The sequence below is a fragment of the Ceratotherium simum genome, chromosome 18, assembly GCF_057802395.1.
Source record: "Ceratotherium simum simum isolate JZ-2026a chromosome 18, ASM5780239v1, whole genome shotgun sequence".
Taxonomy (NCBI): Eukaryota; Metazoa; Chordata; class Mammalia; order Perissodactyla; family Rhinocerotidae; genus Ceratotherium; species Ceratotherium simum.
This window is the reverse complement of record NC_141917.1, coordinates 29,354,477-29,368,204: the sequence shown is the minus strand read 5'-3', so window position 1 is coordinate 29,368,204 and position 13,728 is coordinate 29,354,477. Positions and strand designations below refer to the sequence as shown.

Sequence of the window (13,728 nt, the reverse complement as noted above, 5' to 3'; positions counted from 1 at the left end):
TTTTTTCCCCCAAAGCCCCAGTGGCTGGTTGTATGTCATGGCTGCACATCTTTCTAGTTGCTGTATGTGGGACGCAGCCTCAGCATGGCCAGAGAAGCGGTGGGTCGGTGTGCGCCCGGGATCTGAACCCCGGCTGCCAGTAGCGGAGCGCACGCACTTAACCACTAAGCCACGGGGCCAGCCCTGAAATAACAACCTGGAAAAGTTAGAATCATAGTGGGAGAGTTTAAAAAACTTTTTAATGAAAAATTTCTAACATTCTTAAAAGTAGATCTTCCCATGCCCAATACTTAGTTTCAATGGTTGTTAAGTCCTGACAGAGTTTCTTTCCTTTATATTCTCACCCACATTCAACATCACCTCCATCCCCCAACCCCCAATATTTTGAAAGGAATCCCAGACATCAAAACACTTCATCTGTAAATGTTTCAGGATATATCTTAAGAGAAAAGGAATCTCTTTTTAAATAACCACAATAACATTGTAACACTCTCCAAATCAAGAGTAACTATGGTTATCATCACATATTCTGTTCCTGTTTCTTTCATATTCATAAATTTTTAGAGTTTGTTTGAATCATGCCATCTAAGATTTTAATATTCCTGATAGCTGACCCTTCACATCTCCTTCCCTGTTAGACTTTTCTCAGTAGCATTTTCCATGAACATACTATATTTTCTATTTGTTATTGTGTTTAGCATCTGTCTGCCCAGCAGGATAGCACATGGATTATAATTAGCTATCACTATAATTGTTGAATAAATGCATAAGCTTAGATTTAGCTAAAAAATCCATTATTTTGCTAGTACATTATGAGAGATACAAGAATAATAGATGGGCTGGAGCCTTTGTGATGCCTGGTAAAGCCCCTTTTCTCTCTCTCTCACCACAATGGGCATGGCTATGTGAAGGATGCACATGTGGATAAGAATGTAATGCCTTAAATTCAGATGGAAAAACAAGACCTGAGACAGAAGACAGCAATAGTACAAACAGAATTCAAGGACCCGTTTCATCCTATAGACAAGGAATCTTTTGAATGCCTTTCTATGCCTTTTTGTTTTAATTTTTAATTTAAAATTTTTGTTATTGAGGTGTAATTGAAACATATTATGTTAATTACAGTTATACAACATAACGATTTGATATTTGTAAGCATTGTGAAATGATCACCACAAGAAGTCTAATTAACACCAGTTACCATAAATTGTTACAAATGTTTTTTTCTTTGAGAAGAGAACTTTTAAGGTCTACTTTCTTAGCAACTTTCAAATATGCAATACAATAATATTAATGATAGTCATCAAGCTGTACATTATGTCCCCATGACTTATGTTTTTTATACTTGGAAGATTCTACCTTTTGCCTCCCTTCACCCATATTACCCACCCCCTATCCCCGGCCTCTGGTAACCACCAATATGTTCTCTGTATGGATGAGCTCTGTGTGTTTGTTTTTGTTTTAAGATTCCACATATAAGTGAGATCATGTGGTATTTGTCTTTCTCTGTCTGATTTATTCCACTTAAGCATGATGCCCTCAAGATCCCTCCATGTATTTGCAAATGGCAAGATTTCATTCATTTTATGGCTGAATAATATTCCATTGCACATATTTATATATCACAATTTCTTTATCCATTCATCCACCGATGGACACTTAGGTTGTTTTCATATCTTGGCTATTGTAAATAATGCTGCAGTGAACCTGGGGATGAATATATCTTTTCAAGTTAGTGTTTTCATTTTCTTCAGATAAATACTCAGAAGTGGAATTGCTGGATCATATGGTAGCTCTGTTTTTAAATTTTTGAGGAACCTCCATACCATTTTCCATAGTGGCTGTGCCACTTTATTCCCACCAACAGTGCACAAGGGTTCCCTTTTCTCCACATTCTCACTAACATTTTTTATTTGTTGTCTTTTTGATGATAGCCATTCTAGCAGGTGTGAGATGATTGTATCTCATTGATGGTTGTATGTAGATCACTGTGATTTTGATTTACATTTCCCTGATGATTAGTGATGCGGAGTACCTGTTCATGTATCTGTTGGCCATCTGTATGTCTTCTTTGGAAAAATGTCTATTCATATCCTCTGCCCATTTTTTAATTGGATAGTTTGGTTTTTGCTATTGAGTTATATGAGTTCTTTATACATTTTGGGTAATAACCCCTTAACAGATATATGATTTGTAACTATTTTCTCCCATTTCGTAGATTGCCTTTTCATTTTATTGATGGTTTCTTTTGCTGTGAAGCAACTTTTTAGTTTGATGCAGTCTCACCTGTTTATTTTTGCTTTTCTTGCCTTTGCTTTTGGTATCAAGTCCAAAACATCATCACCAAGACCGATTTCAAGGAGCTTACCACCTTTATTTTCTTCTAGGAGTTTTATGGTGTCAGGTCTTAAGCTCAAGTCTTTTCTCTGCCTGTTTTAGAGTTTCACTGAAAACCTTTACTACAGTCAGTCTTGTTTTCTGGGGTTTGCATGCCTGTCCTTCCCAGGGCTGACATAAAAAGGGGTCAGAATTATAAGGTGTTCTTACCTTGTGCCTAAGGAGATCGTGGAAAGATCCCCAGTCCTATTTTATGATGCTCTTTCAGAATTATAGACTCAGCTTTAGACACTCAGTCCTCCAGGTAAGGAAGTGAACTTCCAGAGTTAGGACTCTAGTACCTCTTCATGAATAAATTACCTCCTTAACTGGCCCTCAGCTTTTGCGTCCTGAAACTTTACTGTATTTTTTAATTATTTCTAACAGTTTCTTGGTGGATTCTTGAGGGTCTTCTATATGTAAAATTCTGTTATCCTCAAATCGTGACAGTTTTACTTCTTCCTTTCTTATTTGGATCCCTTTCACTTCTCTTTCTTGCCTGACTGCTCTGGCTATGACTTCCAATATTATGTTGAATAGGTGTGATGAGAGTGGGCACCCTTGTCTTGTTCCTGCTCTCAGTGAAATAGCTTTCAGTTTTTCACCATTGAGTATGATGTTGGCAGTGGATTTGTCATATATGGCCTTTATCGTGTTGAGGTACTTTGCTTCTATACCCACTTTGTTGAGAGTTTTTATCATAAATGAATGTTGAGTCTTGTCAAATTCTTTCTCTGCATCTATTTAGATGATCATGCAATGTTTATTCTTCAATTGTTAATATGGTGTATCACACTGATTAATTTGCAGAGGTTGAACCATCCTTGCGTCCCTGGAATAAATCCTACTTGATAGGGGTGTGTGATCCTTTTAATGTATTGCTGTATTCTATCTGCTAACATTTTTGCATCAATGTTTATCAGCAATGTTGGCCTGTAATTTTCCTTTATCGTGTTGTCCTTGTCTGGTTTTGGTATCAGGGTAATGTTGGCCTTATAAATGAGTTACAAAGCAGCTCATCCTCTTCTTTTTTTTTTTTTTTTTTGGAAGATTTCGAGAGGATTGATATTAAATCTCCTTTGAATATTTGGTAGACTTCACCAGAGAAGCCATCTGTTCCTGAACTTTTGATTTCTGGGAGGTTATTGATTAGTGTTTCAATCTCTTTACTTGTGATTGGTCTATTCGGTTTTTTCTGTTTCTTCTTGATTCAGTTTTGGTAGGTGTATGATTCTAGGAATTTATCCATTTCTTCTAGATTATCCAATTTGTTGGTGTAGCTTTTCACAGTATTCTCTTATAATCCTCTGTATTTCTGTGCTACCTATTGTAATTTCTTCTCTTTGGTTTCTGATTTTATTTATTTCAGCCTTCTCTCTTTTTTGTTTAGTGTGTCTATCTAAGGATTTGTCAATTTTGTTTATCTTTTCAAGGAACCATCTCAGTTTCATTGATTCTTTCTATTGTTTTTTAGTCACTATTTCATTTATTTCCACTCTGATTTTTATTATTTCCTTCCTTCTATTGACTTTGGGCTTTGTTTGTTCCTCTTTTTCTTGCTTTTTCAGGTAGGTTCAGCTTCATTTCTATACACTAACAAGGAATTAGCAGAAAGAGAAATCAAGAACACAATCCCACTTACAATGGCAACAAAAATAATAAAACACCTGGGAATAAATTTAACCAAGGAGTTGATAGACCTGTACACTGAAAAATATAAGACATTATTGAAAGAAATTATAGAAGAAATAAAGAAACAGAAAGATATTCCAAGTCATGGATTGGAAGAACAAATAGAGTTAAAATATCTATATTAACTAAAGCAATCTACAGATTTAATGCAATCCCAATCAGAATCCCAATGACATTTTTCATAGAAACAGAACAAAGAATCCTAAAATTTATATGAAACGACAAAGGCCCTTAATAGCCAAAGCAATCCTGAGAAAAAAGAACAAAGCTGGAGGAGGTATTGCACTCCCTGATTTCAAAATATGCTACAAAGCTATGGTAATTGAAATAGCATGGTACTGCCACAAAAACAGATACATAGATCAATGGAACAGAATTGAAAGCCCAGAAATAAACCCACACATCCACGGATAGCTAATCTTCAACAAAGGAGCCAAGAACATACAATGGAAAAAGGAAAGTCTCTTCAATAAGTGGTGTTGGGACAACTGGACTGCCACATGCAAAAGAATGAAAGTAGATCATTATCTTACACTATACACAAAAATTAACTCAAAATGGATTAACGACTTGAATGGAAGACCTGAAACAGTAAAATGCTTGGAAGAAAACATAGGCAGTATACTCTTTGACATTGGTCTTAGCAGCATATTTTTTTTAAACTCTTTTTTTGTTGTTTTTTTTTTGTGAGGAAGATCGGCCCTGAGCTAACATCTGCCAATCCTCCTTTTTTTTTCTTTGTTGAGGAAGACTGGACCTGGGCGACCATCCATGCCCATCTTCCTCTACTTTATATGGGACACCGCCACAGCATGGCTCAACAAGCGGTGTGTCAGTGCGTGCCTGGGATCTGAACCAGCGAACCCTGGGCCGCCGCAGTGGAGCGCGTGCACTTAACCGCTTTCGCCACCGGGCTGGCCCCTTGGCAGTATATTTGTGAATACCATACTTCCTCAGGAAAGGGAAAGAAAAGAAAAAATAAACAAATGGGACTACATCAAACTAAAAAGCTTCTGCACGTTAAAGGAAACCATCAACAACAAAAATAGACAAGCACCAACTGAGAGAAAATATTTGCAAATCATATATGTGACAGGGAGTTAATTTCCAAAATATATAAAGAACTCATACAACTCAACATGGCCAACAGGCACATGAAAGATATTCAACATCATTAATTATTAGGGAAATGCGAATCAAAACTACAATGAGATACCACCTCAGGGTCGTCAGAATGGCTATAATTAACAAGACAAGAAATACCAAGTGTTGGAGAGGATGTGCAGAAAAGGGAATCCTCACACACTGATGGTGGCAATGTAAATTGGTGCAGCCACTATGGAAAACAGTATGGAGATTTCTCACAAAATTAAATTAGAAACGTCACATGATCCAGCTATTCCACTTCTGAGTATTTATGCCAAGAACACGAAAACACTAATTGGGTAAGATATATGCTCCTCTATGTTCATTGTGGCATTAATTCACAATAGCCAAGACTTGGAAGCAACACAAGTGCCCATCAATGGAAGAATGGGTAAAGAAGATGTGGTATATTTATACAATGGAATACTACTCAGCCATAAAAAAGACAAAAATCATGCCATTTGCAACAACATGGGTGGACCTTGAGGGTATTATGCTAAGCTAAATAAGTCAGACAGTGAAATTTCGACAAATACTGTATGATTTCATGCACATGTGGAAGATAAACAAATAAACAAACACAGATAAGACGAACAGATTGGTGGTTACCAAAGGGGAAAGGGGTGGGATGAAGGCAGAAGGTGTAAACAGGCACATATGTATGGTGACAGCTGGAAACTAACCTTTTGATGGTGAACCTGATTGCCGTCTATACAGAAGTCAAAATACAATGAAATTTATATAACGTGATAAACCAATGTGCCCTCAACAAAATAATAACAGGTAAAAAAATAAATAAAAGAGGGCCTTACAGATATAATCCAGGGATGGTAGGTTGATTTCCTCTGGGACATTGTTTCCAGAGAGTAGAAACAAACCACTCCCAGGGAGTAGACACTATATCCAGGGAGTAGTGTCCCTTGACCTTGGGACACTAGAAGTGATTTTAAGCAGGTCCCTGGGGAAAAGGCGTGTGGGGATGGTGGTGTGAGGTAATTAGATCAGTTAGACTGGAGGAGGAGTACCATAAGTTCAGGAAGGGTCCATGAAACTGAGATAGTTCCAGTTACTTTGAGGTGGAGCTATCACCAACATGCTTTCCTAAGGTTTCTACCATTCCTGGTTCAGAGTATTTTTTATGTGGAGAGTGTGGTGATTACCTGGACAGAGAGGGGTTAAGGATCGGCTCACTAACCCCTCCTCCCACTGCCCATGGGTAGGAGGGTGAGGGCAGAATATCCAATGGAGCAGGAACCTAGGAAGGAGGGGCAGAAGGGCAAGAGAGGACAGAGAGAAGAGAGACAGGCAGGATCCATCTGCTACCATCTCCTAAGCTCCCAGCCAGCTCCAATCCTTCAGTGCCTGCGCGCCACGTGCCTGGGGTGCACACAGGTCCCATTGCGGAGTCTAGGGCGCAGGGCACGCAGTGCAGGAGTGAGCATGCTGTGCAGCGGGCGCCACCTCTCATGTGCTTTGTTCTGCCTGGGCTCTTGTTCTCAGAGGCCGCGGAAATCCTGACTTCGTCCTCCCTAGGTGAGTGCTTGACCAAAGATTCCAGAGATAGGAGCACCTCAGGCACCAGTGCCAGGCCTCCTGCAAACAGTCCTAGATCAGAGTGTCATTCCATGTGATTTTCCAGACTGGGCAGGTTTGTATCCCAGGCTGGAGGAGGGAAAGGCGCCCAGGGACTGTGGGGCAGAGAGGCACTCTACCGCCAGGTGGAGAAGTTAATTCTAGAGAAAACAGCAATTTCTTTTCTTCTCTTTTAATCTGCTCTAGATATGCTTCCCATTGTGCACGGCTGGGGCCAGAAGTTTAGATCCAGTCCTGAGATTGAAACCTGAGCCGGCTCCTCCAGGGTGTGGGCTGGACATTCAGAGTCTCCCTCTAAACTTCTGACAGAGGTGGGGTGGAGGGTGGGGGGATGTGGGGGGGGGAGTGCAGGGCTGTAGGGCGCAGTGGTCACCTGTAGAAAGTGGAAGATGAAGTCAGTTTCAGGTCCGGGAACAGGTGCTCCTGGGGGCAGCAGCACAAATTGGGAATATTTCAGTAATAGGAAATCTGGAGAACTCACCTGGCAGAGGAGAGGACCCCAGGGCAACTGAGTCCTTGGGAGCCCCTCTTTCTTTCACGTGTGCTGCTGGAAGTTTTTGAAGGACAATAAAGCAGTTAATTCCGCATATTGTGGACCCAGATTCATTTCCTTTACTTTTGCTCAAAGGTAACAGAAAACTAATGGGAAACATTTATCAGAATAAGGAGTCATCATAGGATAGCGTTCCCCAAGACTTTTATTTGACCCATCCTGAAAGGATACTGGGGTCCCTAGGTGACTGTTAGATCTCCAAGAATCTGGGGGTCCCAGAGCTAGAAGGAACCATAGAGTTTATCTAATTAGGTCTCCCCTTTCTTTCCTGAGAGGGAACCTGAGAGTCAGGGAAATGAGGTCTCTTTTGCAAAAGCACTCCACTCCTCCCGAACAGAATCTGTGGAAGAGGATGGTTCTTACCTCAAAACTGTCCTCTCCCACAGCTTCCACTGTTTCACTCTTTACAGTGAAGATTTCTAAAAATTAGTATTTTAAAAACTCTGTACTCCATTTTAAACTTTTTTTTTTTTTTTTAATGATAATTAGAGGCAATGGAGGAAAACAACTTCCTCCTTTCTTGAAAGTATGCTGTTCTGCCTCAGGCACCAAGAGGGAGTTGGTATGGTTGTGACGTGCTGGAAGTTCCACTTCTGCTCCAGAATGCCCTCTGGCTCACGATGACACACATGAATGGCTGCATCTGAGGGGATCCCTTCTCCCCAGCACCATTTCTTCCATGAGGTAAATGTGAGCCAGAGCAGACAGTCTGAGGGGATAGGGGATTTGTGTTTATATAATCTGTGCTATCTCAGGCAACACAAGTATGGATATAAAAGACTAGAGTAATTTCCACAGATACAAACTATTTCTGCAGTTCTACACTCCTCTCCACTGACTCAACCATCATGGGACCCTCTTCTCCCAAACAACTCTCACATCACAACTTTGGCAAATTCTAATTCCTTCCCTCCTGAATTGGCTTTCACTGCTGCTGAGAGCGATAGATTCAAGAAAAATGTTCCATGATGAGACATCGTCTTAGATAAGACATTAGGGGTGTCTGAAAAGGCACCAGCTACAAATGCAAGATGTACCTTAGGATCAGGAACTCCCTAAGACCTAAGCACCAAGAAGCACATCACATTGACAGGGAGACCACAAGTCACAAGAGGGAATCTTTGATGGAGAATTGCCACAGGTCAAGCATTTGGGCAGATGGGATGTAGGTATCTGGGCTGGGGCTTACCCAAAGTGAGAAGAGGGACGGAAGAAACTCATCTTCCTCTACTTACCATCAACTTTCTGTTGCCTTATCCTGGATTTCCCCATCTCTTCATATCAATTTCAGACCTTCTATTCTCATCTATACAAAGCTGTGATCTTGTATTGTTCCTAGATGGAAGCCATTATCCACTGCTGGACCGGGAGTCCCAGATTCTTCAAGATCATGGTCATAATGTCACCAAGCTTCATTATGGAGGAGATATTTTAATCCTAAGTATGTTTTTTCATAATTACTGAATTCTTCTATCCCAGGCAAAGAAAGATCACGTCTTTTGTATAGCACTGCTTAGCACAAAATCTTTTTGAATCTAAGTGTACTGAGAGAATGGAAAAAATGTGCGTGTGTGTGCATGTGTTAAGTGCTGGATATCTTATTAGGCTCTGTAAACCTGGCCTCCACATGACATACCTCCATATTTTACCTCCTTATCTGGGTGTCACTTCATTTCAGGCAAGCCGCCATACATTATTGTTGACAATTTTGATAAACACTACTCTGTAGTGTGGCTTAAATTTATATTGAACAGAATTGTTCAACCATATTTAAGACCTCTATCATGTAAGGAGAGCTGTTCTTCCTAGTTCATAGCTTACTTTCTGCTCCTGTTATGAGACCTGAAATTTAAGAAAACTTTCTCAGGATGTCTTTTATTAATGTACTAGGATCAAAATCTATTATTGAGATGACCTTGTATTCTTGAAAAATCAGTGGCTGCCCATGAGTTGTGCATAATGATGTCAGAAGTTCTTGAGTCACTGAATCCAAATAATTTTAGCTAAAATGAAGCTCATCAGCCTTGTCAACTCTTCTCTGTTGACAGACACAGAGGCGCAGAGAACTTAAGTGATTTGTTGAAGGTCACATAGCAGGCTAATAATGGAGTTGGATGGATCTAGGACTTTAAGCTCTGGATTTCTCAATCAGAGTTGCTAAAGCTTTAATTTTTAAAAAATTCCAAAATTAAGCATCTCTGATGAACAAAAAGTCTAAGCAATTATAAAATTCTGAAGATGAACTTTGGGCTTTGTTATTGTTCAGACTGTTTTAAAAGTTTTAATCACCTTCTAGGTTGGGTTCTATACTGTTCACTGAATATCTTTTCTATACATATCCTTTTGTATCTGCCTTGACTGTCAGTCTTGGTAGTTGTAGTACACGATCATTTCATTTTGGTGGTTCCCATGGCTTTGGGAAACTGCTGAAAGCTATAATCTCTCTAACAAACACACACACACCAAAATCCACAAACAATTCAGGGGACTCATGGATTCCCTTAGTTTTATCCTGGGGTTCAAGTTTTAATAGTCCAGAGTTTCTTTCAACATTCACCTATCAATGGAAATTTCTGATGTTTCAAAATGGAATATTCACTTTTCTCTTCAGCAGTAGACTCGGGTAGACGTCTGCAAATAGGAAAAACACATGATTGGGGTTTTTTTGCTGGCCTGATTCAAAACTCAGTGTATTGAAACATTTGAACCTGTGTTTACTACCTGCTTGAATAACTTCCCTATAGTGATTTTTATTTATAACTGTAATAAATAAATGACTTCAGAGATACTGAAGTAGCAAACGTTTCTAACACTTACATGTAGTATTGTCCCAATTAATAACTGAAATCACAAGTATAAGATGCCACCTTAAATAGGGCTTAATTGTTCTAAAGTTCTGACTCTTTTCCGTTCCCTAAGACACTTCCTGTTCCTCTCTGTCTACCAGGTGGATGTTCCCCAAGTGACAGGTCCTCTTTGTTTTGAGGGGACTGTCCAGTTACATCATTGATCCTCAGGGGCTGGCTTACAAATGCTCAAGCCAGTATGTGCCTGGAGGAACCCTCTCTGACCAGATGATTCTCACTCCTTTCAGCCAGTTAGTTCTGCTTTCTTTGGGTGTGTGGGTAGGAGAGCAGATCAGCAGCTAATATAAGGAAGCTCTATTTTTGAATTCAGGCTCTTGGTTAGACACGTGGGCTCATCCCTTTATCTACCAAGTGGTGCCCACCTTAGCCCTGGGAGCGAAATATACAGCATCTTAGTCTGCTGTCATCCAGGTGAAGTCAGTTTCTTATTGTTGGTGTTTGTAGAGTTTAATAAAATACAACCACCTTTCCCTCCAAATTTCAGAACCAACTGAGAGAAAGTTACAGGAGTTACACAGAGGATGATCAAAATGTCACCTTTGTCAAGCTGAGTGGGGAACTTATCTTTAGATCTTCATTAAATGTCAAGGCTGAGCAGCGGCTTGGAAAGAGGCCCTGTGTAACCTCTGGGTATTGTTCTACCTCACCACTTATGGTGGCCATTCCTGGCCTTGGGTAGTTTCCTCCACTTCCTTCCTGAAGTGTTCTCAGGAAGACTCCAACTCCAGAGCTTTCTGTCTATGCAGCTCTCTTTTGGTATTCTGGTATTCTGCCTCGTGAATTTTAACTGCCATATCCTCCCCAAAAATCTGAACTTGGTCTCCTCCACTCAGGGAGATGGCCAGGCCAGATTTGGGTACCTCCTCCATGAGTTGTCTCCTAGAAATTCTCTCTAGCCAGCTATCCATGTCCTGCACTGCCTGGTGTTCAAAGTCTAAAAGCCATTTTATCATGTATTTGATCTGTTTTTTTCTGTAGTTGTTTAAAGTAGGAAGGTAAATACAGTCCTGTTACTTCCTCATGGCCACAGATGGAAGTTCCTTAGCTTCATTATTTAAATCACTTTATTAAAGTAACATTAGCACATAATTAACTGCACATATTTAAAATATACAATTTGATATACTTGGACATATACACATACACCTGTGAAACCATCAATGTAATCAAGATAACAAATATATTTGTCACTCCCAGAAAATTTCTCATGTCCTTTCGCAATCTTCTCCACCTTCTAATTCCCATTGCCAGTCAATTACTAATATGTCACTATATGTTAGATTACATCTTCTAGATTTTATACAAATAAGATCATAAGTTACGTACTCTTATCCTTTGGTTTATTTTACTCAGCGTAATTATTTTGAGATTCATTCATATTGTATGTACGAATAGTTCATTGCCTTTTATTGCTGAGTAGTGTTCTACTATATGGATTACCACAATGTGTTTATTTAGTTGTCTGTTGATGGACATTAGGAGTGTTTCCAGTTTTGAGCTATTACAAAGAAATCTGTTGTGAACATTTGTGTACAAGCCTTTGTATGAACATGTACTGTCTTTTCTGTGGATTAATTTCTAGGAGTGCGATGTTTGAACCATATGATAGGTATATAATTAACTTTTCAAGAAATGGCCAAACTGTTTTCCAAAGAGCCTGTAACATTTTACATCCTCACTAGAAGTTTACACAAGTTCCTTTTACACCACATCCTTGTCAATACTTGGCATGGTTCGTGTTTTTAATTTTAGCCATTCTTGTGTAGATGTTTAGTTGTATTTCATTGTGTATTTTATTTGCCTTACTTTCATGACTAATGATGCTAAGTAGTTTTTCATGTGGTTATTTGTCATTCATATATCTTCACTGGTGAAGTGTTTGTCAAAGTTTATCCATCTTTAAATTGGGTCGTTTGTTTTCTTATTGAGTTTTCAGAGTTTTTAATGTGTATTTTGGATATAAGTATCTCGTCAGATGTAAGCTTTGCAAATATTCTTTCCCAGTCTATGACTTATCTTCCCATTCTCTTAACAGTGTCTTTTGATGAGTACAATTTTTAATTTTGATAAAATCTAATTTCATGCTTTTGCTACATGTATTGATATCAGTATATGATTTTGTTATTTGTTCTGTTAATATGTTGAATTTCACTGATTGATTTTAAAATGTTAAACTAACCTCGTATTCTAAGAACAAATTCCACTTACTCAAGATATATTTTCCTCTTTATATATATTTAGATTTGATTTTCTTAAATTTTAGTTTAAAGTTTTACATCTGTGTTCATGTGGGGTATTGTTCTGTGATTTTCTTGGCATGTTTTTCTGACATTGGTATCAGTGCAATACTTGCCTCATAGAATGAATTGGGAAGTGTTCTCTCCTCAATTTTCTAGAAGAGTTTGGGTAGAATTAGCATTATTTCCTCCTAAGTTGTTTTAGCCACTCTGAAAGGTAGGATGGAACTTCCTCCCCACCCAAAATTAGTTTGGATGTTGAGACTAATGGCATCACATACACAACAAGAGGCTATAAAAAAGTTGATTAATAACATAATGAGGCTTCCTGAGGATAGTAAGTCAACCCCCAAGTTGGCCCAGGAATACACTGAGAGAGTAGGAAAAGGAGAGTAGTTTGGGGTTTTTATGGTGGTCAGGGGTTGGGGCCGGAATGAGAGTTTCCCTTCATATTTGACTGATGACCAGAATGTGCCATGTTTCATTTATTTCTGTTTGAACCTGTCATTATGACATGTTATAAGACATGTAACCTGAGGCTGGTGAGAGATTTGAAAGTTTCACTGAACATCCTGTTCAAAAGACTAGCAGTGTGCATTTTGAGAAGTAGATTAGTGCCTTGGTCACGACCAGTAATGTCTGGAAATCTGAAGAGGATAAGAAGAGTCTTAATGAGGCTGTGTATTGTGTCTTTAGTATGTGTAACTTTGATTTATATTTTGATTATCTATACAGCCAGAGATTCTCAGAGGTTTTTACTGAAATGAGACAACCTTTACTCTTTATAGGTCTATTCAGAATGTCTGTTTCTTCTTGAGTTAACTTTGGTAGTTTACATCTTTCTAGGAATTTGTCCATTTCATCTACATTATCTAATTTATTGGCATCTAAAGTTCATAGTATTCTTTATAATCCTTTTTATTTCTTTGTGGTCATGAATGGTGTTCCTTCTTTCATTTCTGATTCTAGTCATTTGTATCTTCCTCTTTTGTTTGTTAATTTCCTTGATCTTTTCAAAAAACCAGCTTTTGTTTCATTGATTTCCCTATTGCTTTTCTATTCTCAATTTTATTAATTTCTTGATTAGAAGTGAGACATGGTGTAACCAGGGCAGGATTGTGTGGGGCTGACAGCAAGAACTGAAGGCATTATCTGCAATGTCTCCTTCCTGTGCAGCCCTGGTTCTTGCCTCCACCTAGACTTCTGATTTGATTGGTCTGGGATTGGGCCAACCTCTAGAAGTTGTCAAAAGGGAGGAGAGCTA

At 38.9% G+C, this 13,728-nt stretch overlaps 1 protein-coding gene across 1 annotated transcript in view; it reads left to right on the top strand.

Annotated features, from left to right (window-relative positions):
* Positions 1 to 6,552: 6,552 nt before the first annotated feature.
* CAPSL (calcyphosine like) overlaps positions 6,553 to 13,728 on the top strand; it is a 49,964-nt gene continuing 42,788 nt past the window's right edge. The window contains exon 1 of the mRNA XM_087443180.1: positions 6,553 to 6,747. The gene's annotated coding sequence lies outside the window, so the exon portion shown is untranslated. The remainder of the gene's footprint in view (positions 6,748 to 13,728) is intronic.